General features: G+C 44.1%; 1 protein-coding gene across 3 annotated transcripts in view; it reads right to left on the bottom strand.

The window, feature by feature from the left end:
* GALNT1 (polypeptide N-acetylgalactosaminyltransferase 1) overlaps positions 1-11,867 on the bottom strand; it is a 92,797-nt gene extending 80,930 nt beyond the window's left edge. For all 3 annotated transcript variants that reach the window (XM_055706052.1, XM_055706055.1, XM_055706053.1), the window contains exon 1: positions 11,321-11,867. The gene's annotated coding sequence lies outside the window, so the exon portion shown is untranslated. The remainder of the gene's footprint in view (positions 1-11,320) is intronic.
* Positions 11,868-12,292: the final 425 nt, after the last annotated feature.

The raw sequence follows: 12,292 nt of genomic DNA, 5'->3' as shown, positions 1-12,292 counted from the left end.
CTCCATAAAAATACTCATCCCTGCAGACGGAAGTGGCAGTGAATCATAATTTCATTAGCCACCACAACAAAAGATAGTTTCATTATAAGAAAGTTGGTATCACATATTTTTACAGCCTCAGAGTTGAAAAGTTAGCTACGAGGATCCCAAGGTCAAATATTTGATTTCAAAATCAGTGCCTGACTTGCATGCTATTTAAGTCTGGGCTCTTCTGCATAGAAGTGACAATAAAGAAAGCCTGCTCATTTTAAAAACCATCCCATTGTGGATTCTTTGTTCAAAAATGCTAGTGATTGCAGCTAGTGGATTAGTGCAAACGAGTGACCACAACTCAGTGCTATTCAACTCTACTGCAAATAACATGAGGTATGCTATAAAAAATTAAAGGCATTGTTTTCCTGGCAGAAGCCAAAATGTTTTATGTAGTTTTCAATAGAGGAAAACATGGTTGAAAAGAGTCCTTAGATGTCTTTCAAATATACAGAAACCGTTGTTTCAGCTCTAGGAAGTTCTTAGTGTGTTTGGAAAAGTAAAATTTTGAGGAAAAAAGCAATACTCATGACAGTCTAAAGCTCCATAAAAAAGCTTTGCTATAATGCAGAGCAAGAAAATTACATATTATTGTACTTCTGTGAATCAGATCACAGCTGAGATCAGGACAATTGGTTTCTTGCGCACAGCAGATTTCAAGCATTAACTGGTTGCAGAAGAGTGATTAGCTTTCCTGGACATGGAAAGGCAAAATAAAAGATGTGATTTGACAACTCTGCAAAATCTAAAAGGAACTAAAAGATAGAAACATGAGGAAGAGACGAAGGAAGGCAGGAAAGAAAATACGTAACTTCCAGAAACAGAGGGTTTGGTTTTCTGGGTTTTGCAGGGTTTCTTTTTTAAAGATTTAACAAATTCTATATACAAGATTACTTGGGAATTTTGGGGCATTGGTTAACTTACATTTTTTATTATTAACTACTCAAGATTTATGTTTTTATGATTTAGAACTGCAGTGCAAAATTAGTTATTATATAGCCTGACAGCCTATTCTGATAGAGAAAAAAGTTTTGCGTTGAGTATGCATACACAAGGTGCATGTTGCTTTAAAATGTTCTAACCAGTTCTGTTACTCACTGGACTCTTCAGCTTATTCATTTTTAAATACCCTTTTTCATTTGATGACATGACACCATAGCAGAATAATGTGAATAATATCATGAAATAGTACTTGAATTCGTAATACCAAAAAAAAAAAAGTATTTGACTTTTAATGACTATACCATATGCCTTCTGAATATGTAAGTTGAATTTTTTTTCAGATGCTTTTGTCAGAGTAACTCTGATTCTGCTGTACTACATTTCAGCGTCGTTCTTCCAACTACACTTCTACAAGAGTTGATTGATTGTTCAATATTTTCAGCAGGAGTCTGTTAGTGTTACTGGACAGTCACAGTACCAAAGGTTTCCTCATTCTTTAACAATCTGTACAACAAAGTAGTATTTCAACTACAAACATACAAATTATTTTAGACTTGATAAAATATTAATGCAGCTCCCAGCAATTCAATTAATCTATTCACAGTCGAACATCAAATACATATTTTAGAGCATATAAAACCTATAATGAACACTATTTTTTTCTAAAGGTACACTACCAATACTTTTTAAGTTCTCAGCCCACTGGAGTTATTTGAAGGCAAGATTATCAGCCATTTACTTCTGGAACTCTGCACAGCTGAAAGTCCTTAAGGATGGTGTTGATCTATACACTTTGAAAATATTTAAGTCCAATGTTCATAAAACTTGTGATGCCATACATCAAAACCAATCTGAACTGAAAAAAAAAAAACAAACCATTTTTTTTGATTATGCCATCTAACATAGCAGCAGCTGCCCTATTTTGTTCTGCTTTAGCAGGGAACTTGAGCTTTTACAAAGAATAAAGAATTCCTGTGCATCCTTCCTGTCACATTATTCTCCCTATCCACTTCAGTGCCCAAATAAACCACAGCAGAAGTTGAAGAAAAGGGACCACTGAGCAGCTTGGAGTTGTTTTCCCACAGTTATCTTAGACCACATTTCCAAAACATTACCAGTCTGTTCTTTAAAGAGGCCAGACACTTAAAGCAAAGTCTTAAGCAAATGCAAGGTTAACTTACTGGACTTTCGTATCCCATCTGTAACCCTTTTTATACATGAACAGCACTGGAGCAAGGAATAAGTCGTGATATGAATCTAAAGGCCTTTCAAAGCATGCAAGAAGTTACAAAGAGTGTCTAATGTGTAAACTGCATTAGGGCTCCTGAAGGTGGTACTGTGCTTTCCTACTCTGTAAAGTTACTGAACTGAACAACTTTGTATTTTTCATGCTGTTTGAGACTTTCCGTTCAGGAAAATAAACAACAAAATCTAATATTTGGAAGCGTCAGACTGAAAAGGGACTTCAATTTTGTAATCTCTCTTTGCAGGCAGAGGGCCTTAAGGGGTGAATTTCGGGTTTTTGAAATATATATTTCAAATAAACATATTTAAACTGCCGTACTTCTGCATTTCAGGAAGCTTAATATTTATAGTACGATGTGTACATGTCCACACTACCTCCAGAATTTGAAAAATGAAAACAAAAAAGGTTTATTAAACTACTACTGGTTTAAGTATCTGTATTTCTTAAACTTCTGATCAGCCACCCCTGAAGAAAAAATTGCAAGAGTATATTGGAAAAGGGGCGAACTAAGTCACACACTGCCTGCAAGAGTGGGGTGCTTTTGGCTATTTGAAGTATACCTGTTGTTCCAAGTATCTCTTTGGAACAGGACTGCTCTGGTATGTCGTCTTCAACCATTTTTTCAAAGATAAAGAGAGCAGACATGAATTTTGTTGACATGATACTATAGACAGAGTTTAAAACCACAAATTGGACTTAAAAAAACCACCTTCTGTGGAAATGCATCCCTACCCTCTTCACTACAGTCACTAACTCACAAACTGGACATTTAAAGTAGCATTGCAATCAGAAATTGAAGTAATTTCTTACAGAAGTACTGTCTGGAAACAATAGTCAAAGCTGAATTTTGCATCTAGAATTTGGATTCAGCTTCTGTGTTTGAAAAGTATATCAATTCCAATTACCCTGAGTACACAATGAAGTGAAAATTAAATAAATCCATTAGTTTAATTTTAACTTAAATGAGTCCTTAAAGATAGTTTAAAAATGCCCCATCAGTGAATGTTCTCTCTTCAATGTATTTAGTGCAGAAACATCATGAACAGGACACATCATAAGAGCCCAGCTTGTTCTTAATGCTAAATTATTCATAATGGTAATCAAACTGATAAATATCACAGAGTGAAAGCACAGCTCTGACCAGTCCTGTTTTTTTTCACCTACCACTAACTTGCACTTGGACCATCTGAAGATTCAGAAGTCTATTGTACTTGTGGGTGGGTGGTGGTTGTTTTTTTTTTTGGAGGGGGGGGGAGGTGTTAAAAGCATCACCTAGCAAAGTTAAGAACTGACCACATGAAATCACATCTGCTTGTCATCCACTTTTGGCTGGAGTGAGAGACAGCTTTATGTTTGGTCTTAGTCCTTACTCATCCTGGCCTCTTTAGTTAAACTAATTTTAGAACACTGTTCCGGAGACATTTGATTAAGACCAGTACTAGAGATCTCTTTCTCTTTACAGAGGTCCATGGTCATTTGATCCATTTCTCAGTTAGCTTTTCAGTCAGCTTCTTCATTCAGATATGCAATGAGCTCTTCCAAATCTCTCTCCACACTGACAATTGACCTTCACCAATATTCCCATCCCCTGGTGTGTTCCTCACAGAGACCTCCAAAAAAAACATTGGTTTCCCTCTCCCTGGAAGAATTCCCGGTAATATCACTTCCCTCTTAATTTTCAGTGTAATTCTGGTTATCATTCACAATTGGCGCTAAAGCATTGCCAGCATACAGACCGCATGGGAAAAGAGATGATAATGATGACCTGCGGCTACAGAAAAGTCAACAAATTTGGATTCAAGTTCTTCAGGCTCTGTTGACCTTCACCATGTTGTGACCGTAAAATAAAGCTAGTATTCCTTGTCTCCTGTAGAACTACTTAATGTTCTGTATTTATTTAATATTTAACTGTGATATTATCATAATTCTTGTGGCTGATGTAAAGCACCAGCTGAAGCTCTGGAGTCTACTCTGATGCACTGTAAAAAAAAAAGTCAAAGAAAATTATGTACCCTCTCACTTGCCTGTAACAAGTTTTCACAGGCAACTTGGATGTTGAATGTCATCCCGATTCAAATGTTCCACATAACTAGGATTACAAATTTTGTCACATGACTTCACTTACACATCAGGAATTCTCTTAACATGAAGAAATATTGGAACTCAACATGAAAATAGTACTGCACCCCAGTACAAAACAGTATATGTATAAAAAATGCAAAGTTTGTCTACAGTAAGAAATCCCACCAAAAAACGATTCCTAGAGACTCTACCACTTGCACAGCTTAACCAATATTAGCACTAGTGAAACTAAAGTAGGCTTTCCAAAACATTTACAGTATTACACTAGCTTGTAATTTTTTTAAAAGCAAGACAAGTGTTATGGAACAGAGGACTAGTTCACACCTGCCTCCAAAGGACGCTAATGCTCTTTCAGCCAGACAGCAGAACACTGAACTGGCTTATCTTTTGGCTAAGTTTTCTAAGAGAGTAAAGTTTCTGAAAGTTGATACTAGCATGGCACAAGGAGGGGAAAAAAAAAAAAAAAGTATGAAAACACTTCCCTCCTCGACTAGGAATGAATTTCACAGCAGCTGTACATCAGCTTGTCCCACAGTCTGAACTTCCACAGCAGCAAACTGCTGCTGCTGTATACTGTTCTTCACTAGAGTAACTTCTCACAGAAGAACACACACAAATGTCTTAAGTACAATCAGATTATGCAGAATAGCAGTCTACAACACAAACAGCGCTTAATAACCCTACCTGTATATCAGTCTTAAATGCTGGAAAAGAACTGTTAATACAGGAAAAATACACAAGCTGAAACTATCAATGAAAGCTGCAGTGGTCATTTAACGCTGATTCCAGTGAAAAGGCACCATTACAAAGCATTGACTGCTGAGGATAACTTTTGAATTCCACAGAAAAATAAAGGTGGCCACTCCAATACCAAAACCAAATACCTCAGCAAAAAAAAAAAGTTCTGAAGCCACTTAACAATCAAGTTCCATACCACACCTACCATTTAAAGGCAGAATAAGATAAGGGAAGAAAAACAAAAAGCAGTGGGTTATTTTAATGACTGAAAATAAATCCCTGAATCACAGAAGCAAGGATAGTAAGCGGTATCAAGAGACAATCTAGGGAGACCACCTTATCAAGTGTACCTACTCTTAAGTGACCAAGTCTCCAAGCACATCTGCTTTCAGTGACAACGGAGGCTATCAGTTAAACACACCTTTATGTTAACTGTTCAATTCCATTGGCCCTTCAAACAACGACACGAGGAATCAAAGAGCCAAGGATAAACTTCATCCTTTTTTAGATGCAGAGGGGAACATTGCCACATGTTGGATGAGGAAAAGGCTGAGATACTTAAAGCTTTCTTTGCCTCAGTCTTTCATAGCAAATCCAGCTTCCCTCTGGGTACTCTGATCCCTGAGCTGGAAGAGAGGGATGAGGAGCGGAATGAAGCCCCACAGTCCAGGAGGAAAGGGCCAGTGACCTGCTGCTCCACTCAGACATGCACCAGTCTATGGGGCCAGATGGGATCCACCTGAGGGTACTGAGGGAGCTGGTGGAGCAGCTCACCAAGCCACTCTACATCATTTATCAACAGCTCTGGCACACTGGAGAGGTCCCAGAAGACTGGGGGTCAGCCAATGTGACATCCATCTACAAGAAAGGCAGGAAGGAGGATCCAGGGAACTACAGGCCTGTCAGACTGACCTCGGTGCCAGGGAAGGTTACGGAAATGGTCATCCTGAGCACCACCACACAGTACGTGCAGGACAGCCAGGGGATCAGGCCCAGCCAGCATGGGGTTATGAAAGGCAGGTCCTGCTTGCCAAATCCAATCTCCTTCTATGACAAGGTGACCTGCCTTGTAGATGAAGGAAAGGCTGGACATTAGTAAAGCCTCTGACACCACCTCCCACACCATTCTCCTGGAGAAACTGGCTGCTCATGCCTTGAATGGGTGTACTCTACACTGGGTTAAAAACTGGCTGGACAGCCAAGCCCAAAGACCGGTGGTGAATGGAGCTACATTCAGCTGGCAGCAGGCCACCAGTGGCGTTCCCCGGGGCTCAGTGCTGGGGCCAGTCCTGATTAATACCTTCAGCGACAATCTGGATGAGGGAATAGAGCGAAACCTCAGTAAATTGCAGATGACGCCAAGCTGGGCAGGAGTGTTGATCTGCTGGAGGGCAGGAAGGCTCTGCGGAGGGATCTGGACAGGCTGGACTGATGGGCCAAGGCCAATTGTATGAGGTTCCACCAGGAGAAGTGCCAGGTCCTGCACCTGGGGCACAACCACCCCACGCAGCGCTACAGGCCTGGGGAAGAGCGGCTGGAAAGTGCCTGGTGGGAAAGGACCTGGGGGTGCTGGCTGATGGCTGGCTGAACATGAGCCAGCAGTGTGCCCAGGGGGCCAAGGCAGCCAACAGCACCCTGGCTTGTATCAGAAGCAGTGTGGCCAGCAGGACCAGGGCAGTGATCGCCCCCCTGTACTCAGCACTGTGGACGTCGCACCTACAATACTGTGTTCAGTTTGGGGCCCTCACTCCAAACGGGATGTAGACGGGCTGGAGCTTGTCCAGAGATGGGCAACAAGGCTGGTGAAGGGTGTAGAGAACAAGTCTTATGAGAAGCAGCTGAGGGAACTGGCATTGTTTAGCATGGAGGGAAGACTCTCTACAACTACCTGAAAGGAGGCTACAGGCAGCTGGGTGTTAGTCTCTTCTCCCATATAACAAGCAACAGAACAAGAGGAAACAGCCTGAAATTACAAAAGGGGAGGTTTATATTGGATATTAGGAAAAATGTCTTCACTGAAAGGGTGATCAGCACTGGAACAGGCTGCCCAGGGAGGTGGTGGAATCCCATCCCCCCTTGGAGGTATTTACAAAACGCGTAGAAGCAGTGCTTAGAGGCATGGTTTAGTGATGGACTGGGCAATCCTGGGTTAACAGTTGGACTTGCTGATTTCGAAAGTCTTTTCCAATCTAAATGTTTCTATGTTTCTTAGAAAGTTACATTTCCTACAAGAAACTACAAACCACCAAGTAACCTGCATAATCCAGGGCTTTAGAATTCAAGTAATTCTCTTTAGTGGATTATAACCAGACCTTTATGTGAACCTGATGGTAAGAATGCCTCAATGAGTCGGGAGTTACTACAACAGTACATGCACAAGATATTTATGCAGTGCTCAAAGTCACAAGCTTCTAATTCAGCCAAAAAGTAAATGCCCCTTAAGAATCCTCATATTTCATAGCACAAAACCATATTTAAGTGATCAAAAAGTGAATAATAGAGCAATTAGCCAGCTCTTTAATACATTAGGTAAAAGTATATCAATTCCATTGATTTTTATGATGGGCCAATTTCACATAATGGATTAAGCTTGCTAGAAAGACTGTAAAAGGGAAAAAATGCTTTGCCAGAATTAGTGGAAGATGGTGTCAAAATGCTTTTACGACAATCACACAGCTAAAACATTTTATTTGGGGATGTTAAATTTAGAACACTATTGGCAAGAAAATATTTGGTGCTAAAAGTTAAATAAAAGTGATGATTACAGCACTGCAGATATATCTTGCAGATTTCTGTTATATTTTGCTTTAAATATTTTGGTTTATCCCTAGCTAAGAAACAGGAAGCTTGGACTATGAATTCACAAACTTCAACACAGCAAAAGGGTATCAGCAGGATGCTTCAAGGATCCATAAAGCAAGCAACATTTAAAGGCACTAATGATCTGAAAAAGAAAGTAAAAAAAGTTAACAGTTATGTAGGTTAGTCAAGTACAGAAAACAAAGTTCAACCATGATGGACAGGTAACAAAGCAGCAAGTAAAATTCAATATTAATAAATGCAGAAGAAGTGTCACTGAAAGGTAAAGACAGAATTATTAGTATGGTCAGCAGCCTTCTAAATTAAGCAGACCTAGTACAAACAAGAGGATTACAAGCATCCCTGTGGAACTCAAGAAAGATCTCTGTTCAATATGAGAACATAGCTGTTGAAAATTAAAAGTATCAGAATTCAAAAGATTCAAAAGAAGCAATGGTAAGCACTCGCAGAACTGTGGTATCTTCATATAAAACTAGTGCTTCATTCTCAATCTTTACTTAAAAAAAGCTGCTACAGTATTAGATTAGGTGGAGAATTAGAAATTAGTACTGTTAATACAAAGAATCACAAAGCAAGACATGAAAAAATGCATGGGTATAAGTAGACTTAACAACATAAATAGAAAGGAAATAATTTACACCAAAAATTCAGATGCTGCTCAGTGAAAGTGGGAAGTATACAGTTCAGAGGTATGCTTTTTTTGATGCAATGCTTAATTAAATATTCAAAGTAATTTCTAGTCCATCTTTATAATAAAGAATCTGCCAATAGTCAAAGCAGCACAGAAAACTAGACTGGGATGATGAACATCACGTTTAAGGATCCATGACTACTTCTATGAAGTATAAGATCCATACCATAACAGAAGTATTCAACATTTGCTTCCTTTAACACTTCTTGTATCTGCTACAAGCTATTCATCTAGATGAACTCCAAATAAACCCCACTGCCACAATTTCAATGCTAAAATCACCGTGTTGGACCTGTGGGGCAGGGGGACGACACAGGAGGAACACTGCCAAAACACCACCGCCCAAATAAACTTTAAAAATCAAGGTCCTGAAGAGCAACACTGGAATGCAAAACACACACTACAACTTGTCCTGAACAGCACTACAGACTTCCAGATTTTGGTTAATAGTTTAAGACAAATAAAAGAACTCAAAAATTCTTGATAAAGTGATTAGTTCTTAAGTGTGAAACAGCACCAGTCCAACTGCTAAAAGGCATTTTAATGCATCTTATATATATATTAAAAAAAATAGTTCTATTTCAATTTGTAGGCCAGTCCTTTTCCTTGTAAGCAGTGAAGGCTCCCAGCACAGGTCAACTTGCATCTAGAGATAGTTCCTGCACTTCCACATAGAAGAAACCTAATGAAACAGACCTGGGAGGACTGCAGAGCCAAAGATCAGACCATTTTGGTCCTGTGAATCAAACTTTTGTGCCAGATGAATAGTTTGAGACTTATCATGTGTACTACAAAAAAAAAAAAAATCACTAACAAAATCTGTCAAGAATCTTGTCTCTTGAACTAAATATAATGTAAACAATATTCAAATTATTTAAGTATTTGGAAGCACCCTGTTTTTAAATGAGTGTCCCTGGAGCTATTGTTTGTTCTCATCCCAAGACAAACATCATGCCCTTTCCATAATAGAAAAAAAATATTTAACAAATTTACAGCTAACGTATAGTTTACCACCATACACACAACAAAGAAAGGACAGTAGGGTACTGTTTTGCTAAAGCAGCAACTTGGCACTGAAATTTATTCTAAATTACCTCCATTCTTTTTATACCTTATTGCTGAACTCATTTGAGCAAATCTAGTTTGAGATGATGAGGGGGGAGGAATAAATCTTTGTATAAAAGTGAAACAGTACTGCCTCACCACTAGGCTATGCAGTGACTGTCACACAGTATTTTTAAAACATTTTCATGACTTTCATTAGCATCTTTGAATTGCCCTATTCCTACAGGAACAAGGTATATATGAGAAACAAGGTATCCTCACTCACGCAGCTTACAATTCTGAAAAGCCAGGCAGCATCCAATAATAGTCCAAGTGTTATCATTATCACCTTGATCTCAAGGGTGGCTTGCATGTGGTGTCCTTGCCAGGTACCATTCATATCATTTTTCTGAAGACTATCATGCTGCCACAATCTCCCTATCAACAATCATTCGAAGAATATTTCTCTCTGATGTGCATTTGCATTTTACAGATAAGGTAAGCCTGCTAAAATGCAGCAAATCCAAATTCAAAGCACTAACAATACCACTTAAGGCAGGCCAACATCACAGGAGCACATGGACAAAATTCCAAGTCACAGAAAAAGATGAAGCTGGCACCAGAAAGTGAAATGCTTTCTCCAATATAAGCAATCCTTTGTATTTACAAGAAAAACTAGTTCTGTGGTGTTCCAAGCGTTCAGAGTAGCATGATTTTCGCTGCCTTTGCAAAGGAACAAAGTTGAGAATAGCAGTGTATAAAAATACATGGTCAGTTACATAGTTTTGGTTTGCACAGCTGTTGGCTATGTTCATTTACAGTTCATGTAGTGCCAACATCATTTATGTAAACAGAAGAGGCTGGTTCACTCCTGTTCATCGCCATAAAAGTTATTTCTCTCAGCAGCTGCTGCACAAAAATCAGTTTCTATTTCAGTATCTCACCCTGTAAGTTTATGAAGCGGCAGGTTCTAGAGACTGCTAAAAACAAGAAGGACCTAAAGAAACTTGACCGTATTTAATAATAAACGGGGAGGGGGGACAGACGACGCACACTTCTGCTTTCTTGGAGAGAAAGAAGGCTGTAACCCTCTGTTCACACGGGTAAAGTCACATGAAAACTAATTTGCTTTTAGGCAACTGCTTGGAACGGGAGCCTTAGTTCCCCCGACCCTCTTCAGTCAGCTTTATAAATTAAAAAGGAAATAAATAAGGTTGATCCGGATTCCGGCAGATAAGACAAAGTCTAAAATATTAGTCACATGTTATGTAATAAACATTAAGTGATCGAACTTGATGTGACAGCGGTGCCGCGGTACGGCCGGGGATGCTGCCCCGGTGCTCACACACACACACACGCGCTCCCGGAGGCTGCCGACACGCCGCAGCACCCCGAGCCCTTGGAAGCAGCAACGGGACACCCCAGCCCCCGCCCGCCCCCTTCCCCGGCCAGCGGCCGCCCAGGAGCCGCCGGCAGGCAGCGCGCAGGCGGCGTGTGCCCGGCCCCCCGCCCCGCTCCCCCCACGGCTGCCCCCCGAGCAGGCACCGCGGCGGGGCCGCCCCGCTCCTCCGGCCGCCCGGCGGGGAGGAAGCGGCGAGGGGCCGAGGCGGCGGCTCCCCCGCCGGCGGCCGGAGGGGGGAAGAAGCCCGACGCTGCCCTTCCCCCGAGCCGCGGGGCGGCAGCGCGGAGGGGAAGCGGAACCCGAGGCGCCCGGAGCCCGCACTCACCTCGGCCCTCTCTGCCGCTGCGGGGCGGCCGGCGGAGGGCGGCCGGCCGGCCGGTCGCTGGCGGGAGGCAACGGACGCCGCCGGCCCCGCCGCTGCTGCGCCTGTCACCGTGCGCCCGGGGCGGAGAGTCCCGCAGGGTAAATCCTCCGGGCGGCGGCGGGGACGGGCACGAACCGCGCACCGGCCACTCGTCGCGGCGGCCGCTACCTCGCAGCAAGTTGAGGCGCGGCCGCCGTTGCCGTCGCGCAGCCGGGCTGCCGCCGGCGGCCGCCGCCGCTACAGCCGCGGGGAACCGGCGCCTCCGCTCGCCGCCTGGCTCCGCGGACGGGGAGGTAGCGCCGCGCCGCCGCCGCCGCCTCGGCCCCCCTCTTCCTGCGGCTGCCGGGAACCGCGCTCCGGGCGCAGCGGCGCGGTCGCACGGAGCCCGGCGGAGGCGCCGCCGCCTCCCTCAGCGCCCCGGAGCCCGCAGCTGCAGCCCCCGGCGGCGCCCGCTCCGCATGCCCCACGCCCCACCGCTGCCGCCGGCGGCTCCTGCCCGCCCTCCCGCGCGCGCCGCTGCCGCGCGAGCCCTCCTCAGCGCCGCGGCTCCATCACCGGCGCGGGGGCGGCGGCGCGGGGGGGCGGGCGCAGGGAAAGGGGCGGTCACCGCCCCGGCGCGCGGACACGTCCCCCGCGCGCCCGCCCCGCCCCGCCGCTACCCCGGATGTGCGGGGGCACCCGGCGGCGCGGGGAGGGACGGACCGTGGCGCGCGGCCGGCGCGTGTGCCCGCCCCGGTACGGCGGCGCTGGCGGCCGCCGGCAGCTCTGCCCCCCCGCCGGGCGCGCTCGCCTCGCCCGGTTCCCGCCAAGGAGGCGGGTGCGCGCGTCGCGGGCCCGCGCCCCCCAGCCCTGTGGCGGCGCGGCGGGCGGGCGGCCGTGCCTCGCGCGGGGGCTGTGGCTCCGCACGGGGCGAACGGCTGGTGGGGCGCGGGC

The sequence above is a fragment of the Falco cherrug genome, chromosome 3, assembly GCF_023634085.1.
Source record: "Falco cherrug isolate bFalChe1 chromosome 3, bFalChe1.pri, whole genome shotgun sequence".
Classification (NCBI taxonomy): domain Eukaryota; kingdom Metazoa; phylum Chordata; class Aves; order Falconiformes; family Falconidae; genus Falco; species Falco cherrug.
Note: the sequence above shows the minus strand (reverse complement) of the source record. Positions and strands in the feature narration are given on the sequence as shown.